Raw genomic sequence first — 22,965 nt, forward strand, 5'->3', positions numbered from 1 at the left:
TTTCGAACTTTATTTTTTTTAAATTAAACTGCTTTTCGTAGGTTTCTCATAATATTTTAGAATGTTTATTTAGAGACTATGATTGTTTCACTATTTAATGCAAAGAGGCCCAGCCGATCTTTAGCAGAAAATACAATCATCATGATTGTTAACTAATTCTTTTGAATGTTTTTGAATTCCAAAATCTATTCAGAATTTTACGAAAACGTTGACAAAAATTTCTGCATTATTTACTAATTATTATATAAAGAAATACACTAATACTTTTATAGAGTTTCATCAAATGCCTTTGAAATTTTTGGAATCGGAGAAGATGACTTTTTGGAACAAACACCGGAGAAAGGTCAAATTTTGATTCGCCCATACATACACACCCATAAACACACGTAGATTAAATAACTTTGCTGTCAAACGATTCAGATTTACTTAACACGTTGCCGCACACTTTTCCTACATATCGCTAAAGATCGGACGGCTATAGCCGTCATTTGCGGCAACGTGTTAAAACGCCTGGAAAACGAAATTTTCTAAAACATTTTTCTGTCAACAACAAACTTATTTTTCGTAATAGCACCGATAGTAGAACTAAGGGGCCAATTATTTAATAAAATAGAAACATGATGGGAACGCTATGTTATGGATCTATCTTCGTATGAAATGTTGTAACAATTCAAACATAAAACTAACCTAAAAAACTTACGAAAAATAACAATTCTATCATAACTGCATCTTTCTTAAGCCTCACTGATAACACATACGTAAAGTTAGATTTTATGTTTACAAAGCCTGATCGAACAGCAAATACATAGCTTTTTGACATTTCTTACTACCAATTCATACGAATATATACCCATAGCACAGCGTTAACATTACATTTCTATTTTATCGGAGAATTGGTCTCAAAAGAAATGTTACAAAATAATGATAAAATAATAAAATATCGTTTTTTCTTTAAGATGAGTTGATTGTGTTTCAAAAAATACATATTTTGCTAAAAATTATAGAATAAACTAGTTAAAGAGGCATTTTGCCTTGAGGCAAGTTGCATGAACTTCCCTAAATGTGTTATAATTGACTCAATATCGATTGGGATTCAATTGGGATATTTAGATAAATTTTCTGTTATTTCGAAAATGGTTTTCGCTTTCAATTGAATCTAAACATTTCGATTTCCAATTGAATTTTCTCAAAAACATTAGAATTTTCTGTATTTATATTCAATATATATTGCACAGACACGTTTTTATATGTCCTAATTTTGTAGTTTAATGAATTCACAAAATTTGATTTATTGTATCACAAAAGGAACTTATGACATTTTTGACGATATTTTTTCAAACTCCGATGAATTTTTAAAATTAAACAACTTGCCGTAGGGCCGTAATATTTCAGTATGTTCTATAAGACCATGATATCTATCGTAAAAAAAGCTTCGGTAAGAAATTTTTTCAGCGGTTAATTACAAGAAAACTGCTCTTTACCTAATCAGTATCATGTCCCACCAATATCTTTCGAAAAGGTTTTAATTTTCTAAAATCGATTCAGGATTGTGAGCTACGTGTGAGGACGAAAAATTTTGCACTTGGTTGCAAATTACAAAGAAACGGCTCGGCCGATCTTCGCATAAAACTGAAAATGACAGTCTTCATCGAGATACAATCAGTTCACGCGTTTTTGAGAAAACGTCAACGAAAGGTGAAAACTCTGTTCACACACACAACCTCACATACTTTTTCCAGATTTGGTCTCATTCAATTCAGAATGGCTTGAAACGTAGAGAAAACCTAAAATCAAGGAATCGGGTTTTTTATGAAAACATAAACTTCACCTTCGGGAGGTTAAAAAACTATTGGGTTATACAATATTTTAAGCTTATAGTATAAACACAAATCGTGAAACAATGTTCAATTATTTTCACAATAAATTCGCACCAGTAGTCTTATCACTTGAAAATAAAAGCTAAACTAATACTTTCCCATTACACTTGGCTTATGTTGAACATTGACAGAATGCACAATAGATATTTTTGTTTATGCAATGAAGATTTATTAAACATAATATAAACAGTTCACATGTGCATTGCCACATGGCATCTTAATCTCGAATCCATGGCATTAGTTTGTGTTAAATATTAGTAACAGTCAAACAGAAATTCGTAAATATTGTCTTTGCATGGTATTAAAATATATAATACCATTTGCAAATAGGATTGTAATAATAAATACAGGTATGCATATTGGAATGTATGTGAATTCAAAATATGGATTTGTTGCACATTAGAATTATAAAACTGTCAGTTTTCATATTTTGAATACATCAACTATGAGAGTATCGTGTTTCTTAAACATTGCGACTCTTGTTTGAGAAAAATGTTTAATATTATTTATCATGGATGAAAATATTGAATTTATTTTATTTGAACATGCACGTATGCGGAATATTTCTCAGTGAAAATTTGCAATAAAAGTATTTGTTATATAAATAATTATAGTCATATTTATCTTAGAATATGACATCAATACATAGCTTGATTTTCGTGTCTCTGATACCTGAGAAAATGAGTTCGAGCTGACATGCAAAGTTTTCATAAATTATTTCAATAGTTCAAATCAAGTTAGGAACATCTGATAGCAATTATATTTATTCAAATTTGAGTTTCTTATACCAATTTCATTATTATACTGTTAACGATACATATGAGAAAACAATATTCATTAAAAACTGGTAGATGCACCTAGTGGTGTTTCTACTAGGGATATGTATTACAATTTGGTGAATAGCTTTGTTTTTTAACAGTAACCGTACATTTATCTTTGGTTTTGCTAAAAACTTTATCTTTAGTTTATATAATATTCCATGCTTTCAAATTTGAATATTTTTGTCCTGGTGCTCCAATCTGTGGAACGCGCCTTCTCACAAAGGTTCAAAACATTATTTTAGAATATAAATCAAAAATGAATATTATTTTAGAATATACACAAAAAAATGAATGAATAATAATATGCCATATATAAAAAATTATAATAGAAAAATTTAATATTTTTAAACCAGGGAGTGCGGTACGGAAAGGTTTGAAACCACAGTATGAAAATATATATATATATATATATATATATATATATATATATATATATATATACATTTCTTTGTTGGAAACCACTGTATGAATTTATATTATTTCTACAGTTTCCAATCTGTGGAACTGTATTTCTGTGAATTATTTTCGAATATAAACCAAAAAAGTCTATTTGATAACAAAAAAAAATGAATAAATCATAATTAGTCATGCATATTTTTTTCATAATATTATTTACATAATGTGCAATATATTAATTTTATAATATATAAAAAATATAATAGAAAAAATTAATATTTTTAAACCAGGGGGCGCGGTACGGTAAGGTTCGAAACAACTGTATAAATTTATATAGATTTATTTCTTTTGTGCAGTAGTACCTGAAAGAGTCATTTTCAATTAAAAACATATTGTTAATCCGTTTTTTATCAAGAAAACGATGTTATCTCTATTGCATGATATCGCTGAAAATGCAGATTCAAACCCAGTGTCTTGTGATTTCTGATCGTTCAACAACTAATGCAATGAAAAAATACATGCAATTCGATACAAATTACTAATAACATTTTATAAATAATTCTTTCATTAATTTCAATATTAAACATTTTAATTTTTTATTTTTTTAAATTTACTGTTGGATTTTTTTTTAAATCAGAGACAAAAATTGACACCTAATAATATCCTTCAATATGCAATATATTTCAATATATTGCATATGTCTTAACTATAAATATCGATTTTTGAAGTTTTTGAAATCGGTTCATAAATATTTCAGAAAACTTGGATATATGTAGATTGTATATATATTATGTAAAAATCTCAAAACAGATATATAACTAGTAAATAAAATAGAAGTTTCATACTAGCAATAAGACTAATTATTGACAAATTTGTCTCTAAGAAGGTATTTTAGTGTACATGAGGCATGGATTCTAGATCGTTTAAATTTTACTGTCAATTTTTTTTATGATTAATTTAACAACGTTACATGAGTTTAAAAAAAGTAAAAAACAAGTTAAATTATTTTTATTGATAATTTAAAAAAAATCAATTTTTGAAGTCGGAGGTTTAAAAATTTACACGTTTTATTCAATTTACTTACGATTGCAACCCTTCTAGTATGATCAAAAATTGAGAAAAAACATTAATATAGATTGATGTCGCAATGAAATATATACTGAGGATAAGTTAAAAATTGTTTTGACAAAATGTCACCTGTTTGAAAAGAGGAGCATTTTTCTTACCCCTTTTTGGAGTTTCTCAATTTTTTTCGAAATAAAAAAAATTAAAATTTGAGGTTGAGGCTAGTTTATGTTCGGAAAACATCCATAAAGAGGGTTCTCTGAAAATTCCAAGTAAATCGGTCTAATATAAGTCGAGAAATCGTGAGCATCTCATTGAAGACAGTTTCGAGAAAAACGCGTTATAAATTACGCTAAAGGAAGGAAACAGAAGAGGATTATCATTCAACATAAGAGATCAAACAGTTGTATTATTAAAAATAATTTAAATTTTAAAAAATTTCTCTCACATATTCTTAAATACTTAAACCATTTATACTTGTTTATCTATGACTTAAACTTCGAAAATACGATTTATTAATCGATTTTTTTGACTTCTAGACTAGAATATCTCCTTAAATCCATTTCAACAGGTGAGAAGCATATTCACAACAATTATACATTCAACTCTCTCCAAAAATTTTGAAAGACAAAGATATTTTGAAAATTTTAAACCTTCGATATTGGATTATATAAATCAGTGTTTGCAATATTCAGGCAATAAATTGAAATTAACAAGATTGCAAAGATATTAATAAGTGTGAGAAAATAACTTAAGGCCGCGGTTTCCAACCCGTGGGGCGCGTACATCTGTTCCAGAATACTATTTGTGAAAATAACCAAAAATAAAAAAAATAATAATAATAATTAGCTTTTATGCATATTTTTACATAATATTTCATATTAATTTGTAGTCTGATAATATCAGTTGAATATTTATAAAATTGAGTTGAAAAAATTAAGAGAGGCGTAACAAATTTTTCGATTAGAGCGGGGCAAGGAAGGGCACGGTGCAAAAAGGTTGGAAATCTCTGCCATAAGTCCTCAGAGCCAATACATATTTGTTTTATTCGCCACGAAAATATCAGAAAAGTTGTCACATAGACATGGGTAGCTTCATTACATAATTTAGTTAATTTTTTTTATTTTCATAATATCTTAAAAATGTATTAAGGAAACTTAATGTATCAAATATTTTTTTTTGCCAAAATTCTTCGAAAACACAATTTTTTATGTCACACATATATGACTGACAATGGCCCTATATTAACCCTTTCGACCCGGATTCAAAATTCATATAAATTTCGCAATTCGCGAGTGGAAAAGGTTAAATTTCTTCAGAGAAGCGTCAGACAAATGTGACTGACATATAATGCAATAACATCTAATAAGCTTATAAACGACAGGGCAAAAAGGTTAGAATATAAGAAATAAAATAGATTTCACTCCATTGAGAAAAATCTAGTGTCTAATTACATGGCAATTAACGTGGTAATATTATTACAAAGATTATGAATAAAACAATTATTATTACAATTATTTTCATATTATATACTTTTTTTTGATACTGCTCTTAATTATTATTTTCCAGATATGGGACTCAAATAAAAATTGCATAACAGATATTTAAAGGAGTTTTTTTTACCATAAGAAGAATCTCAAGATCTACAAGCCTTAATTAAACTATTTGAATTTTATAACATTTTTTTCTTCAAGTTATTGTATTAGATAATACTAATGTTAGGCTTAATATTGTTTAATAGTTGTATTTTTACTGTAATTAATTCAATTGAGATAATTTATTTTCTGTAATTATTAAATTCAATCATGTATCAATATATAATCGTATCATATCGTAATATAAATATAAATATATAAAAACAAAACTAAACTACCATACCTTTGTCAATTCTCAAAGAAGGCGAATGTATAATCCTTTTATTTTTAATGCAAAAACTTTGTTCAGTCACAAAACAAGACACAAAAACAGCACACAAAAACAAAAGTTCTGGAGTTCAGTAATAACTCAAGAGTTCAATGTCAAAATAATTCACCATGCAGACACACAACACTTCGTGAGATTATGCACTTTTTCAAATAAAACAAAACTATATTCATAAAAAATATTTGCACGTTTTTTGTTAATGATACCCGGTTAAATCACCTTTTAGTAAAAAATTCACAACTGACTGTTATTTACGAATAAATAATAAAATCCAGCGGAGCGCATTCACATAGAACTTTACCATTCGGCGTCCCAAGAGCAACTGATTGCGGCGTGAGCGTGGCAACGCGTGCTAACCCAAGCAGAGCGCTGGCGCCCGGCTTGGTTACGCATTACGGCAAATCAAACTTACCTCAAGTCAGGAAAACATGCGACAACTATATTTGTGGTGGTATTACTGCAATTATGCAAATCAAACCGAGCTGGAGGTGCATGGCATCGTTCAATTGCTCGAACTTCCCGTACTGGAAATTAAAAAAAAAAAAATTATGTTGATTTTTGAAAATTTTGAATTAAAAAAAAAAAAAAAACTGAAAAATTTGATTTTTTTATATTTTGAAATTTTTGAAAATATTGAATTTCTTTTCAAAGCGTAACTGTTTTAGAGATAAAATATTAAAACGCGTAAGTAATCTAACGGATAAACATTGGTACGGAACCCATAGAAATGTAAACATTTGTACTTATTATTAAAGTCTCTAAGATATATGTGATAATTTGATGTGCAAATCTCTAATGGTCATTTTCGACCGCCAGATGGCATTTTTTTACTTTTTTTATCGGATCTTGTTCTTCATTTCGTTAATACAAATAAAATGTTTTTGAATCATTTAAATCAGACACTCCGTTCTCTCAAAAACTGAATTACCACTTTTTGCCCTGTTTACCGTTTTTGACCTGTCTTTGTCTAAAACTAATCAGCACGTCTTCCCATCAATAGGAATCGAATGTTTTTGAATAATTCAAATCGGTTAATCCGTGCGCCCGAAATCGTGGAAATTTTTATCCAAATATACATGCACACATGTAATCATACACCCAATTTATGTAAGTTATGCAAAAATATTCTGAAATATTTGAAACGAATATGCGAAAATTTTCTTTTTCGATTTTTTTGCGATTACTATAGCTTACACTACGGGATTAATAGCATTTTTTGAATCATTTATATCGAACGTTCTGTTATCTCAAAAATTAAATTACAATTTTAAGTAAGTTATAGTAATAGTAATAAATAAGAAAAAGTAAGTTTGCGTTTCAGAGGTTCCTGAACATTTTGGCATACTTTAGAAAAAAGTGTGTGTGTGTGTGCGGATACAATAATTTTTGTCAATGATTTCGCGAACTCGGATTATCCGATTTGAATAATTCAAAAAGAATTCGATTCTTACTGATAAGGTGCTGATTCGTTTTTTGCAAAGGCAGGTCTAGCCGTTTCGGAGATACGGGGCAAAAAGTACCAAAAATGTTATTTTAGTTTCAGAGATAACTGAGTTTCCGATTTAATTAATTCAAAAAACATTTTACTAGCACTGAAGAAATGAACAGATGGTGAAATTTTTTTGAAGGCAGGTCCAGCGTCTCCGGATATTCAAGTGAAAAATAATATTAGGTTGTCAAATATCTCCCTTCCGCTTTTTTGCTCTTGGTTTATAATACAAAAAGGCGGAAGGGAGATATTTGACAACCTTATACAATTTGGCAGTCAAAACTGAACATTAGACATATGTATATTGAACTATCAGATATTTTATAAAGATTATAATTATGTGTACATTTATATGGGTTCCGTACTAATGTTTACATGTTAGACGACTAGGCGGCGCTCACGCTTTGATATTTCGACTCGAAATCAGCTATGCAGTGCGATTGCTTAAAAAAATGTTCAAAATTTTTAAAATAATTCAAAATACAAAAAAAATCTAAAAACCTAATTTTTTCAAAGTTTTGCGAAGTTTTTTTACTAATTTAGTTTTTGGTATGGAAAGTTCCAGCAATTTTCCTTAAGGCACGATGCCATGCCCCAATAATTGAATTATTCAAATCGGTTAATCCGTGTTAACAAAATCGTCGACAAAGTATTGCAACGGCACACACATGCATACATACACACAGGCATAAATCAATTTTTGCTACGGTATGCCAAAATGTTCAGGAACCTTTAAAACCTAAACTTATATAAACATTTCCATTTTCTATTTTTTGCAATTATTATGTATAACTTGCCCTACGTTATGTAAAAAAACATGCGACAACTATATTTAATGTGGTATTACCGCAATTATGTAAATCAAACCAAGAAAAAATAGTTTTAGTGTTGAGTATTGCAAAAGATAAATGCAGTTATCATCTCATGCAATCTGAGCAATCCATGCCAAGGAATTCAGTGTAATGTTTCGACTTAAACATGTCTGGGATGTCTCATGATGACCAGAACGGTTAAAAATTATTTACACGATAAACGGAGGATATTTAACGACAACTACTATTCTACATCCAGTTATAAAGAATGAGTACACTTCTAATGATATTTTTTTAATGTGCTTTTAGAAGACAACTGGTTTGCCGTGGCGCACGTGGCAACTGGTAAGAGCCTTGCTACCACAAGGTTCCAAATGCGATATCCACTTAGGCAGCTTTATATCAAGAAGTGATATCTTGAAACTTGAAAATATTTATTTAAATATGTATCCAAGTTTCATGCAACATGGTATCAAATGAAATATATATCATGGGTAACTTGACCATACGTTCTGGTTTGGCCGGGGCAGTTCTGGAAATCCCATGGATGTCCCATATTTTGTTATTAGGGTTTTCCAGGAGCTAAGAGGTTAGCATTCTGGGCTTCATACAAGAGGTTTACAAGTTTGTTACCTACTTTGTGCTGCCTGATGTCAAGTAGTGGTAACATCAGTTTGCAATTGAAAACAAAAATCGAAATATGTTTTTCAGTAAAAATAGCCCTTCACCGGCCTTGGTTCGTTCAATTCAAAATCATGAGTATCTATTAGAGTAATTCTAATAATGAAATATATTAAGTACTATGAGAAAATTGTTGTTTTGACACGTTGTTAAGAAGTATTCTCATTGCTATTACAAAAATTTAGTTATTTTTGTGAAATACTTATTTTTAAAAAAATCCAAGCTGAGTTAAAAACGTAGTTGGAACCACAAATAAATTATAATATTTGCGTTGGTTGATACTAAACACATTCATTTAAATTTAAAAATGTATTCATTAAGTTGTATCCCATTCAATAAAAATTTAAATTTATATGTTTTTATATAAAATATGAGATTGTTTTTTAACTTCCCCTAGGGTAAGTTATTGTAATGGTCCGAAAATCGAAATTGAAAATTTTTACATTTCTTCACGTTTTGAAGGTTTCTGAACATTTTGGCATAACTCAGAAAAAAATGGATGTGTGTATGGATATGGGGCGCACGGATCAAGCGATTTGAATGGTTCAAAAAACATTCGATTCCCATTGATAGGGAGATGTACTGATTAGTATTTAGCAAAGGCTGGTATAACCGTTTCGGAGATACGAAGCAAAGAATGCAGAAGATAGAAATCGAGTTTTTGAGAGATCGGAGCATCGGATTTAAATGATCTAAACAACATTCAATCCGTAATGACGGGGACAAGTGGTGATTAGTTTTTGGCAAAGGCAGCTAAATGTGCAAAAATGACAGTTTTTGAGAGAACTAAGCGTCCAATTTTAATGATTCTAAGAACTTACTGTTTGTTTTAACAAAATAATTGCTTTTGGAAAAAAAATTTTGTTTCATTTTTTTTTCATAAAATATTTTTTTTGTATATCGAAAATAATTCAGATTTTAATTGTGATTCTGACTTAAGTTCTAATATAAAATAATATTCTTTATATTATTTTAGTTTATATAATTCTTATAAATATTAGACAATATTATAGTACAGTATTTATAATAATCTATTTGAAAGCATTTAATATTCCTCGAACATTTCGTTGGAGTACGGGAAGTTCTAGCAAATTGCCTTAAGGCACGATGCCATGGACCACTAGTTTGTAGTTCTGTTGACTTCCAATGCTTCGAGTTGTAATTCAAACATTTCTCAAATTAGGAAAAACATTTGAATATCATATCAAGCAGTAAAATTTTTAATCATATGTATCTAATAAATAAGTTTTCATAAATTTTTACAATCACTCATATAGAATTTGTAATCAAATAAGTGCAAGCTAGGCAATATAATGGAGTTGTTTTTACTTTTTTTTTAACAACCTTTTTAACATTATTGTTTTTAAGTTGATCTAAATTATTATGACCTATTTACATTTACTACTCTTAAAAAAACAAAGTTTGGTGGAATGCAGGATTTTGCTAAACTTCTGAAGTAATAGTACAAGTGCCTATTATCAAATCACTTTGTAAGGCGATGTCACTTGATACAATATATGACGTAAAGGGTTAAGAGTATAAAAGGGATAGTTTTGAACTTAATCTTCTCAGAGGGAGTATTATGTTACTAAACTTTCTAGTGTATGACATTGCACCAATAAGACACTAAAGCTATTAGGTGCCGAAGTTGAATATGCAAAGTTACACATAAGACGAGACGTTAAGGCTTTTACCAAGTTAATTTTCTCTGTGTAATAGCTACTCTCGTATACTCGTATATATGAAACAATGTGTCTGAAATTATGATACAATGTAACAAAATATTAGCTCATTAATTACAACATTGTGACAAAATTTATGAATATGCATACAAACTACAAGGTAATGTATCAGATTATATTTTGTGTTAAGTTTATCAAAAAAAATCTGTGTAGAAGAAAAATAGTCAATAAGACGCTAGAAATTAGTAATATATAAAAAAATTTCACTTAACAAATCGATGCAATAAAATTTAAGATCAGTAAATTAATTAATCAATATTACAGAATTTCAAATAATAAATTCATTATATAGAGACTGGACAACCGTTTGGGTTACCATCTGTAAAAGCTTTATTAAGTTCGGATTTCTGTTCAAAATATATAGGGTAGACCGGGACTTAATGGACAGCGTAAAAAAAGACCCACCACCGATATCTCAAAAGCAAGTAAAGTTAGGAATTTTTTAACAACAATATTTGAATATAAAGGTAAAAGATGTATAATCAGCCATTACCTTGATTCTTACAAAGTTGCTATCAGGAGATAAACAACAATGTTCGAAAATCCATAATAAAACTGTTTTATTTTGTTGTAAGATTGTTTGCTTGTGATCACTGTTGTTTAGTTCACGAGACCGTTATACATTTTTTAAGTCTATGTTATTTGTTTTATAAGAGGTATTGTTAATTTTAAGTTAAATTCAACAGTTTTTTATGTCATCTTTATAGAAGCTTTCGCGTAGGTGGGGTGAAAAGGACCAACTAAACCTTTACCTTGGTCACGGTAAAAAAGTAAATTCAGTTAAAAAAAGCTATTTTATAAGAGATAAATTAAATAAATAGGTATTCTAACTCTGCTGATAAATATTTATGACAAAATACTATATCAAGGTTATATACAGTTTAAAAAAATTTACCCATAAAAATTATATTTTGCATTGGTTGAATAATGTAGCTATTATTTTGTAGAATCTCTTTGAAATTAAAAATAAAACATTGAACCTATTTGAACATGGGGTGAAAAGGACCAGGTAACAAATTTTTGAAAAAAAGCAAAAAAACTGATTCTTATAATGATAAATTAGCTGGGAGTTTACTGAGTATAATCAGATAGTTGTTTGTTTGATATGTGTTATTTGTTGTTATATAATTAGTTGAGTTTTTACAATATATATGATCAAAGTCAAAACTTAGCAGTTTTATGAGCTGTTGTTATCAAATTCCCCTTAGTAGCATCGCTTTTTAGAAGGCGACCCAATGGATAACCAGTCTATAGCCTATATTTTTTTCAGTAGAACTTTTTTGATAGTGATGACATATTTTTAATTTAATGGAGCAATGCAAAGTATGGGCTATTTTTATGGTGTAGTAACATGTTCTGAATCATTTTGTATATCTAATGATAAAACCTTATGCAAATCTTTCAAGGAATATCACCAAAAATCCAGTTAGATCTATTTAAATTCAAAATCAATCACACGCAGTTTTGAACAAAGTATTAAAGCGAACTCCCAATGTACAATTTCAAATTCAAGTAAATTTGATCATTTTTATGCATTAGGATAGTTAAAAAGTTGAAATTTTTATTTCGGGAGTTCCTATTCCATTTTGGGGCCTTTCTAAGTATGATGCGCAATAAGTAGTCTTTCTGATTTTATAAAAATGTAAGTATAGAGATAATTACAATGAAAAGTGCTTTTTTGCTATTTTAACTTATTAAATTTAAAAATTGGCATTTTTGTATATTGAACAGTCAGTTTTATCACATACATTCTTACACGATTTGCCTTTTTCTGATATTGATTTAAACAGCGCATTGCTTTCGTGGAACAATTTCTATTGCAAAACAATATAATATTAGAAATATAATTTACTTAATGCGATAACGATATTACTATTTCTGAAACGTTATCGCAAAATGAAGTCATCCGTCGAATCAACATATTTTCTGCATTTACAAATAATATTTACATAGAGTTTGTTTTTATAAAGTCCACTTTATAAAGCGGGAGTAAGCGGACTTTTGCCGTATGGCTAATTGCATGAGCTTCTCGATATGTAAAATAATAGACTTAATCAATAACAATTGTTTGAAATTTAGCTACGTCGATAAAATTTTTAAATGTTTAAAAATCTGTCCAATACAATATATGTTACTCTATTAATTATAGAGCACAACCTATATGACGATGTTAAGTTTCATTAAACACTCAAAATAATATTTTCTGCATTAAATTATAAAAAAAACTGCAAAGAGGGCGATAAAACTAACCACGATGTCCTACTAATATCTGTCGAACAGTTTGTATTTTCAATATCGGTTAAGAATATTTTTCAAAAACGTAGGCATTTTTTTACTTACAAAGAAACGGCGCGGGCGATCATCTCGCAAAAATAATACATAAACTTTTAAAATCGATGTAGGCCTCTCTGAGAAAACGTCGACGAAAATCAAATATAAGCTCATATATATACAAGATATACAAAACGCCGTACAATCAAACGATTCAAAATGATTTAAAATGTCAAGAAATTAAATAGAAAATCGTACTTTTGACAAAAAACGTTAACTTCTCCAACGGGAATTTAATGAAAATATTATAGCACGTGCAATAACTTGCACACTAAGGGTTTTAATTGCCAAATTCAAAATAATAGTAATTATTTGATTATTTGAGCATGTATTTGCTATTATTTGAATTTCAGCACTTAGCCCTCATTACAGTGATTAATATTAACAATGTATTACAGTAAAAATAGGGTAGGTCAGACATAAAGGTTCAGTTTGACTTTCAGTAATTATATTGTCCAAACTAAAATGAATTATATGACTTTCAGCAATTATACTGCCTAAAATATATGAACTACATGACAACACATAACATTTATCCAAGAAACAACTTTCGGACTATGTTCAGTAAAATTCTCAGTTAACTCCTGATTATAGAAAAATACTAATTTTAGGGGAACATTTTGTACAAAGATTTCATTATACTGTCATTGATCTTATACTTTCAAAGAAGTATTCATCAACAGTCGAATAATTAATTTAATTTATTTCATGTAAAATTACTTTTTCAGCATAATTTACTTTTTATTTACTATTTCTTATTGTTTACACCATTATGAATATAATTCATAATGGTGTAAACCATTATGAATATAATTCATAATGGTAAAAATGGGGTCTTTTTTACTCAACCAACAGTAATAAGTTTTTATAAAGGTTATATAAAAAACTGTTGAAAGTATCTTAAAAATAACAATACACAATACAAAATAATTAAATAGCTTTTAGCTTAAAATTATATTTAGGTATCATAAACTAAATACAAGAGCCTAAAAGAAATATCAACGAAAAAAATACTTTTGATATGAAGATAGATACATTTCCGTTTATCTCCTCAGAACGTCGTCGTAAGAATGAATATGATCTTTTGCCTGCATTTTTAATCAAACAGTAGTAATTTTAATCAAAGTATATTTAGTATCATTAAATATACTAAATATACTTTGTTTGTTGTTCAGATAATGATGGTAGACTGTTTTACCCGTGGACATTTAAGCCGCCCTTTATTTATAATTAGTATATAAGTAAACTATGATTTTTTCAAAACAAAAAAATATATGAATTGATTTTTTCTATAAGTTTTATTTTAATATGAATAATCAAATTATTTTACTGATATTTGATGAAGTAATATTATGCTATAACTTGCAATTTTGTTTCGATTTTGATTGAAATAAAAAATAAAAAAATGTTATAGAGTTCATATATCTAATGTACATAAATTCAAATCCTAAGTTTCCAAAATCTATTTATTAAGACAAATAAATTAAATAACTATTAATTATGCAAAAATGTAGTTCTACGCTAAATACTATGCTTATAATTGGTGTTATAGTTAGACAACAGTCGGCCCAATTAAGTCTGAGAGCGTGACATCATTCTGATATAATTTTCGCTTTTTTCTTTCTCTTTTTATAATTAATGGTCGACCCGGTATTGCGGTCAGGCGGTAATGAATTTAATAAAGGCGCACAATTTACAGAGATCTCGCTTCGCCTTATCATTTCAGCTAAGAGACAGTTTTTTTATTATTAAAATTTTAATGAACGTTAGATACTGCTACCAAGGTAATGGAATTATACTCTAGTACGCTTTTTTAATTGTGTAAATGATTTATAAGTGCAATTTTAAGTATTTTCTTTCTTCAGTCGTTTATAAGACTTAAGTGTTTAGAAATTTTGTAGAATAGATCTAGCTGATTCTCGTTCATTAAGTGTAAGTTATATTATCGGAAAGTTTTTTTCATGTCTTTGAAATAGCAATCAAGATACCTACGATAAAATACCTTATAAGCTTTTTAACATAAAAAAGTATGTTAAAAAAAGTGCGCATAAGGTTCACACGCAATTGAAGTAAAATTTATTTGCTACTGTACAAGATGGCATTTGTAAAAATAAATACATCATATAACAATTTTGAATAATTTCTATTAATAATATGGTATCACTCGTGATGCACACATTTATTAGTGTCAACCATTATACACATTTATATAATGATAAATTATAAATGATATATTTATAATAGCATTAAAAATTTGAATAATATTCAAAACAATCAATGACCTGATCGATTTGTCATTGTAATTAGCATTTAGAAACGAACCTTCATTAGAGAAATGAAGTAATTGCTGATTAATAAATTCTTTAATATTTGTTCATACAGTGGATTAGGTTAAACAACGCCTAATATATTGTTTTCGCAACTTCACTCATCATGAATTTGTGTTTGAAGAACTTCATGTAATAAAAATTAACATACATTTATTGACTGCTTGTATTTTTTTTACTTTTTTGCTGGCGATATAATCTCATTCTTTAAACAACTGTAATATGTGTCTTGCCTAAAAAATATTTTGCATTTGAAGTTATTACTTCGAAGATTTATAGAAACTACGAATAATATAGAAATAATTTCTAATCAATAAACTTACGGCACAAATGTTTTATTTGTTTTATTATTTTTTCAAGGAAAGGGGTAAAATATTCTTCTGACTCAGACATTTTTCATTAAATCAAGATTTGTACTACGATGTAACTTTAAAATGTTTATTTATCTATGCCGATTTCCTTGTTGATATCAGTACGCATACAACGTTGATGCCGATACCCATACAACGTTCATTGCGGTACGCATACAACGACAGAAATCTATTCACATTTAGGACAACTAATCACAATGACCAGTATAGAAATGATATCATCGAGAGCATTTGACGAATCTTTGCATTGGCACTCGACTCGGCCGTAACGCACTTCCGTTGCATTTGTATGGATTTACACCCTAGTCGCGCCTAAAGAAGAACTTCAAAAAGGATTTTACTCCGTAATAAGAAAAGTCATGGTTTCATTGAAAAGTATTATGGATTCAACTTTAAAGCTGCTTTAGTAGTTTTTGTTTAAAAAAAAAACAATCATAATTTTGATATTTAATGAGCTATGATGATTATTCTTGGAATGATTACCGTGTGACAATATATTTTTTCCCTTAGATATTATGATAGTTTTTAAGTAATTTGAGGATGCTGATTCCAAATCAAGTAACTGGGCTAACAGCTCTAGTTTTTGAGACATAGCAATGAGCAAGTATTACCTCAAACTACAATAAAAAATAAAACATTTTATTTTATATCTTCAAATATATTTTTATGTAATTTACAATCGTGGATAAGACGCACATAAGTTAGGTAAGTTAGAAGAATATCGCTCCTCCATAGTGGCCAATGATGTTTTGCTAAAATGTGCAAGATTTTCCAAAAACCGATCTAAATGAGAGAGTGAAGAATGAATTATGATGCTCATATTGCATCCAAGATCTTTTAAATTGGAAAGAATGCATTCGAAAAGCTGAGCAAAGTTATTGAATTTTTTGTTTCCAGAAAATTTCTTACAAGAAGAACGAACGACTTCTGTTTGTCTTCTCTACTCACAAACCATCAATTTTTCATGAGTTGCTTAATTTGAAGATCATCAATAATATCAGCTTTTAACTCTTTCTGTCTTTTCTTTTAACGTTTGTCTGTCAATACATTATATGTTAGGCAGAAGATGTAGTTATAGATTGTTAATCATTCTAGCATGATTAGGGATTGTAAAATTCTCGTAAGCAGACCCCAAGACCATTGAGGTCTTAGTTATTCGTTAAACTGCAATCCTAGCCGAAATGACTAATGGAGGTAGTTTCCTAAAACTCTAAAGCAGGAGCTGTTATGGAAACAGAAGGTATTTGAAATCAGCGTACAAATCTAAATAGGTTTTAAAAAAAATCCTGGAAAAAAACAAAATTGCCATTTTATGCATAGTATACCAGTAGCTATCAGAAACCTACACAATGAATGTCCTATTATATTTCTGATAGAGTTTCATTAAACCTTTTCTTGCAAAACCTTTTTTAATTTGATGATATTGTTACTTTCCGAAACAATTTCTGCAAAAACTGTTTGCGCTTGAAAACATATTTCCAAGAGAAAATGGATATTATTCGAGCTTGGTATCAGCTTTAATGCAAAGCGGGATTTTAACTCAGAACCTTGATGTTGCAATGCAATGTATAAGTGTCATTTGTAAAAATTGTCCATTTCTTTGCTAATTTTTTTTCTTAAGTAATTCTATTTCAGTTCTGCGTCGAATAAAAACATTTTTCACAGTATTGCGTTGCACTATTAATGCGCAAATGTATTCTAATATATATATTATTATTTCTTTTTAATTCGACTGTTGGGCTGCTAAAAAATTTACAAATATGTATCAACGTCGACGAAACTTTCAACATATATATATATATATATATATATATATGTGTGTGTGTGTGTGTGTGTGTATGTGTGTGTGAATTGCGTCGCATTTCTTTGATTATTATATTTTTGTTTATTATATAAAATTGAGTCACGGTTGAAACTGATGAAGTCATTTGAGAATAATGAGCGATTTAAGCAAAATCAGTTTGTTTCTCAACTAAAATCTTCTGAGGATATGTAAGTAGATTTATTCAAATAGTTTGAATAAAATGTTGCTAATGAATAGTAAAATTTTTAACCCTTAGTAAAAATGAATCGACTCGACCCATTTGCATAAGCCAATAGACATTGGGCTTAAACATTAATGTCGTTTGAATGGTTTTAAATAATTAATATAAATGTTTAACAAGTTTTCGTTTCCAAAAAATCACCAATAATGTCAAGGAAAAGAAATTCAACGTATAGCAAACAACTTTTTTTGTTAAAACAACCGGTTCATACATAATTGTTTTTAAATTGTATTTGGAATTGTCTTGCTTGTAAATTAAATTTAAATTGTGAATAAAAAAAAATCGCTTTGTATAATTGATTTCTAGTAACAAGATAGCCCTTTATAAAGTTAAAATATATATAAGATGATGAAGGAACATGCCTTCAGAAATTATCTTTTGGCATTGCAACTACGTGTATCAATTTTTAATAAATATAATCAATGTTTTTGAGATAATAATTTTTACAAACTATTCTATAGGGACAGCAAGTAAAAGGAATAAAAGTATAAATGGATAAACATACCAAATCGTCTATCCGTTGACAAATTGACTGGGATGAATGTAAAATGAACTTGATTTTTAGTTTGACTATTGTAGTGTTTTGAGCTGAGTTGAATGATCTTCGATCGGGCTTTTGAATGATGCAAGTGTCTTTATAGATCAAACCAATTTGGAATATAATTTGATGCATTCCAAAATTTATATTAATGATTTATTTCAGACTTTTTTGAATTTGAGAGTTGTTTAAGAAATGAACATATCAACAGTATTATCAATCTTGAAATATTGCACATAAACTTAGTATTATTGTCGAATTATATGAAATTACCATTAACAACCTGTCGTCAATGTTGCAGTTGATTTTTGTGAAATTTTTGTCAAAAATATATAGATTAGCTTTACAATAAATGTATATTTATTGATATACATGTTTAAATTGCTTTTACTTATATATAAATGAAATATACGATTTTGATTCAAATATATAGGCCATTTGGTCAAGGAGAAGCATTTTAACTTGACCAAACGCCTGGAAATATTTCGAAAGCAAAAATCTCGAATAGGGCGAAACATGCATTAAGAGCTTTTTTAAACCCTTTTCACGATGAAAAAACGTAGTTCTTTGAAAGCTCAACTTGTAGATTTAAAAAGAGTATACCTTATTCTTACCCTATCTATAAACCCTTGATATTTTATAAATGGTTGTGGGTGTATGTATTTTGATACATTGAAGTTTAAGAGAGTTTACGTCCATTTAGTTATTCACAAAGGGTTTCTAACTTTTTTCGGTGTCAACATGTCACAAAATATTGTAAGATAGGATAAAAAATAGTCAAATCCAATAAGTTTTTTCAATCAAAAAATATATTAATATAATATATATGTAATATATTATTACAAATCGAGGTTTTTTCTTTAGGTAATAAGTATTCGACTGTTGTAAATTTATTTTATTTGCCTAATAAACTTTAGTTAACAACTGAGCATTGAGCATATAATTATATTTCATGACCTGTGCCTTTCCAATATGAAGAGCATTTTCAACTTTCTAATTGTAAAAATTGTATGGCCCATAATTTAAAGTTCTACATTTATTAATAATATATTACTTTAATATATTTTTTTCAGTTTTTCTGAGAGATCAGATCATTTCTATACGGGTCGTTTGTGATTAGTCGTCGTGTATGTGAAAAGAGATCTGTCATTGTATGCGTACCGGAATCAACGTTGTATGCGTACTGGCATCAACGTTGTATGGGTACCGATATCAACAAGGAAATCGGCATAGATAAATAAATATTTTAAAGTTACATCGTAGTACAAATTTTAATCTAATGAAAAATGCCTGAATCCAAAGAATATTTTACCCTGTTTCTTGAAAATAATAGAACAAATTAAGCATTTGTAGAAGCCGTGTACTAAACGTAGGTTTATTGATCAGAAATTATTTCTATATTATTCATAGTTATTTGAAGTTTTTAAAATGAAAAATATTCCTTAAGCAAGACAGATATTACAGCTGTTTAAAGAATGAGATTATAACGCCAGCGGAAAGGTAACAAAAATACAAGCAGTAGATGAATGTATGTTAATTTTAATTACATGAAGTTCTTCGAACACAATTACATGATGAATGAAGTTGCAAAAACAATATTTGTTTAGAGGTTGTTTAACATAATTCACTGTGTGAACGAATATCATAGAATTTATTAATCAGCAATTACTTCATTTCTCTAATGACGGTTCATTTCTAAATGCTAATTACAATGACAAACCGACCATGTCAAATTCAAAGTATAACTTCAATTACATTATTGTTTTTAATTATTATACATATTTTTAAAGCTATTATAAATATATAATTTATAATTTATCATTATATGAATGAGTATAATGGTTGACACTAATAAATGTGTGCATCACGAGTGTTATCACATTAATAATAAACATTATTCAAAATTGTTATATGATGTATTTATTTTTACCTAAATGCTTACTTAATACTAATACTTAACTTACTTAAAACTAATACTTAAATCAATGTATGTATTTAAGTCAAATAAAGCAAATTTTAAATTAAAAAAAAATTTAATTCACTTAAATGCCATCTTGTGCAGTGGCAAACAAGTTTTACTTCAACCGCATGTGAACCTTACGCACACTCTTTTTTATTATAGGCCTGATGCCTGTAACAAATATTAAATAGGTAATAGGTATAAAACCAGGATTAAGAAATTAAAAACAAATCAAAGATCAAGAAAAAAATATATTTTTTTTAAATTTTCAAAAACTCGAATCATGATAAAATATGTAAATTATATTGGATCAAAGTTCCGCTTCATTTGCATCAGACTTCGAAGAGGTTCAAATTTTAATACAGTATATCAAAAGTTCATAATATAATCAATATTTAATCAATAAATTAATAAAGTTTTATGACCTTAAAGGATTAAAGCAGGGAATTTCTCAATGTGTATGAGCTAGATATGACCAACCCGGGTCGGGACTGATTGTCGCCTTGGTTTCGATGAGAACATCAAATTAAATTATAGACATTCTGTCGAATCAATTATGTGTTGATAAATTCATAGATTCCAAAGTCAAATAAAAGACTTTCAGATTGATTCAAAATAGCTTTGTCAAATAATATTTTGAAATTGAAAAATGATAATATATTTTTGAAATTTGTTTTATTTTTTGGTCATTAATGATGATTGAGGTATCAGTTTAATGGATTTGCTGGTATTTATCTTATGATGAATATTTAAACATTTTCATCGTATGAATAAATTCAAATTGTTTTCCAATGGACTTTCCTTTATCATCTTATATATGCATATTTCTTACTTAGCATTTACTGTTACTATATTATACAAACGCTTTTAACATAAATCGAGATAATCTTATGGTTATTTATACGATAAAGATATTTACGAGAAAGACAAATCAAAATACTATAATAAATTAAATAATAAATTTTAGGAGAGAATGGTCATTTATTTGCTATACTTATGGTCATAATTTCTTTTGATGCATGTCAACATTTGGCTAGGCTTGGCTAGGCCTTGTAATAAGAGCTTTGGCCTTGCAAATACAGGGTTTCAGATTTGGAGGCGTCCAATTATCGCGTGGTCGATTTTTAAGGATTTTTGGACCTTTTTTACCCCCATACATGGTAATATTTAAAATAACCGCGTGTAACCGATAAACACGTGTATTTTTAGTTCCGAGAAAAAAACGTTAAATTTTTCGAATTTGTTGAAAAATTTTGAAATATCTTACTAGATACCCCTTTTCCTAACATGATATCGTGATTTTTGTCAAACCGCTTCGGCCCTTTTAAGCCACACCTAATTAATACACGACTCCTTTGATATCCTTCACGGTTAGCACGATATCAAGCAGTAGTGATATACATTTTTACTTGAAAATATAGATCTAAACATTTTTTGGTTTTTGAGAAACAAATTAACAAAATATCATCCCTGTTAGATAAATTATAATAATGAAAATTTATATATCAAATATGGATTAGCCAACTGTTGGCTTATTTTGTTCTGATAATAATAATAACGATAAGGAACATTGTTAAGAAGAAAGCTTATCACAAAATCTTAAAGAACTTTTAGGTACCATTTGTTATTTAAAAATATAAAAAAAATCCTTTTACGTTTTTCAGAAAAAATACTTGTTTCTACAACCGTTCGAAAAACACCAATTTGGAACCCAATGGTAAGTTTTCAAAGAAATTGGTCTTGCCGTTTCATCTTAATTAACGGTTGAAAATTCAATTAACTACTTAGAATGCAGATTTAATTACAGTTGCAAATACAAATTGGTGTGATGCAAATTTTGTGAATCATATTATTTACTATAGTCAAAAATTATTTTCTCTAGTAATTAACAGTAGTTGCTAATTTATATATGAATCATTTTAATAGTGTCAAGATTTCGTACAAGTTTATCTAAAATCAGAATAGTAATAGAGTTCTACTCTTTATAAAGTCTCGATGATTACTTATAGTAGGATCAACTATTTTTTTAAAGAAATAAGAAGCACATCTATTTGGGGAGCACGTGGCACAAAAGCTTTGCAAAACATAATTTATTTATTTATTTAATTATTTTTCCATAAGCAAGCCGTAATCAATAATAATAAATTTTATTTCAGGCTCTTGTCAAGTGATGTCCATTTTCACTCAAAAATATAGAACTTAAATATATTTCCAAGTGAAAATAGTCCTTGTGGTGATTGCTGCAAAAATTGCCTTCTAATGTAATACGAGTATGCCATTTATAGAAACGGAAGACAATTAGATATTTTTCTAATAAGCATTACTAAAAATATTCATCACAATACCTTAAAGATTCTGATTGCTGTCTAATAAAACACTAGTCCCGGGTTAAATCTCAATCTCGGCCAAGCTCGATATCACGCAGTGTATGATGTCAAAATTCCATTTCAATAGTTCTGATCGCTGTAAAAAAAAATAAAAATTAAACAAAGTAGTATGCTTTCTAGCAATAGGTTTTAAAAAGATATATTATAATGATCTCGAGACAAAACAAATTTAATACATCATATAACGGTGGCTATATTTT

At 28.4% G+C, this 22,965-nt stretch overlaps 1 protein-coding gene across 2 annotated transcripts in view; it reads right to left on the reverse strand.

The window, feature by feature from the left end:
• Window positions 1-22,812, reverse strand: part of LOC113366182 — a 224,494-nt gene extending 201,682 nt beyond the window's left edge. Inside the window, exon 1 of one of the 2 annotated variants that reach the window (XM_026607749.1) lies at window positions 22,724-22,812. The gene's annotated coding sequence lies outside the window, so the exon portion shown is untranslated. The remainder of the gene's footprint in view (window positions 1-22,723) is intronic. The other variant, XM_026607747.1, reaches the window with a different exon arrangement.
• Between the last annotated feature and the right edge of the window lie 153 nt (window positions 22,813-22,965).

This window comes from Ctenocephalides felis, unplaced genomic scaffold, assembly GCF_003426905.1.
Source record: "Ctenocephalides felis isolate EL2017-DRISC unplaced genomic scaffold, ASM342690v1 CF-g0.4_SCAFFOLD_01170, whole genome shotgun sequence".
NCBI lineage: Eukaryota > Metazoa > Arthropoda > Insecta > Siphonaptera > Pulicidae > Ctenocephalides > Ctenocephalides felis.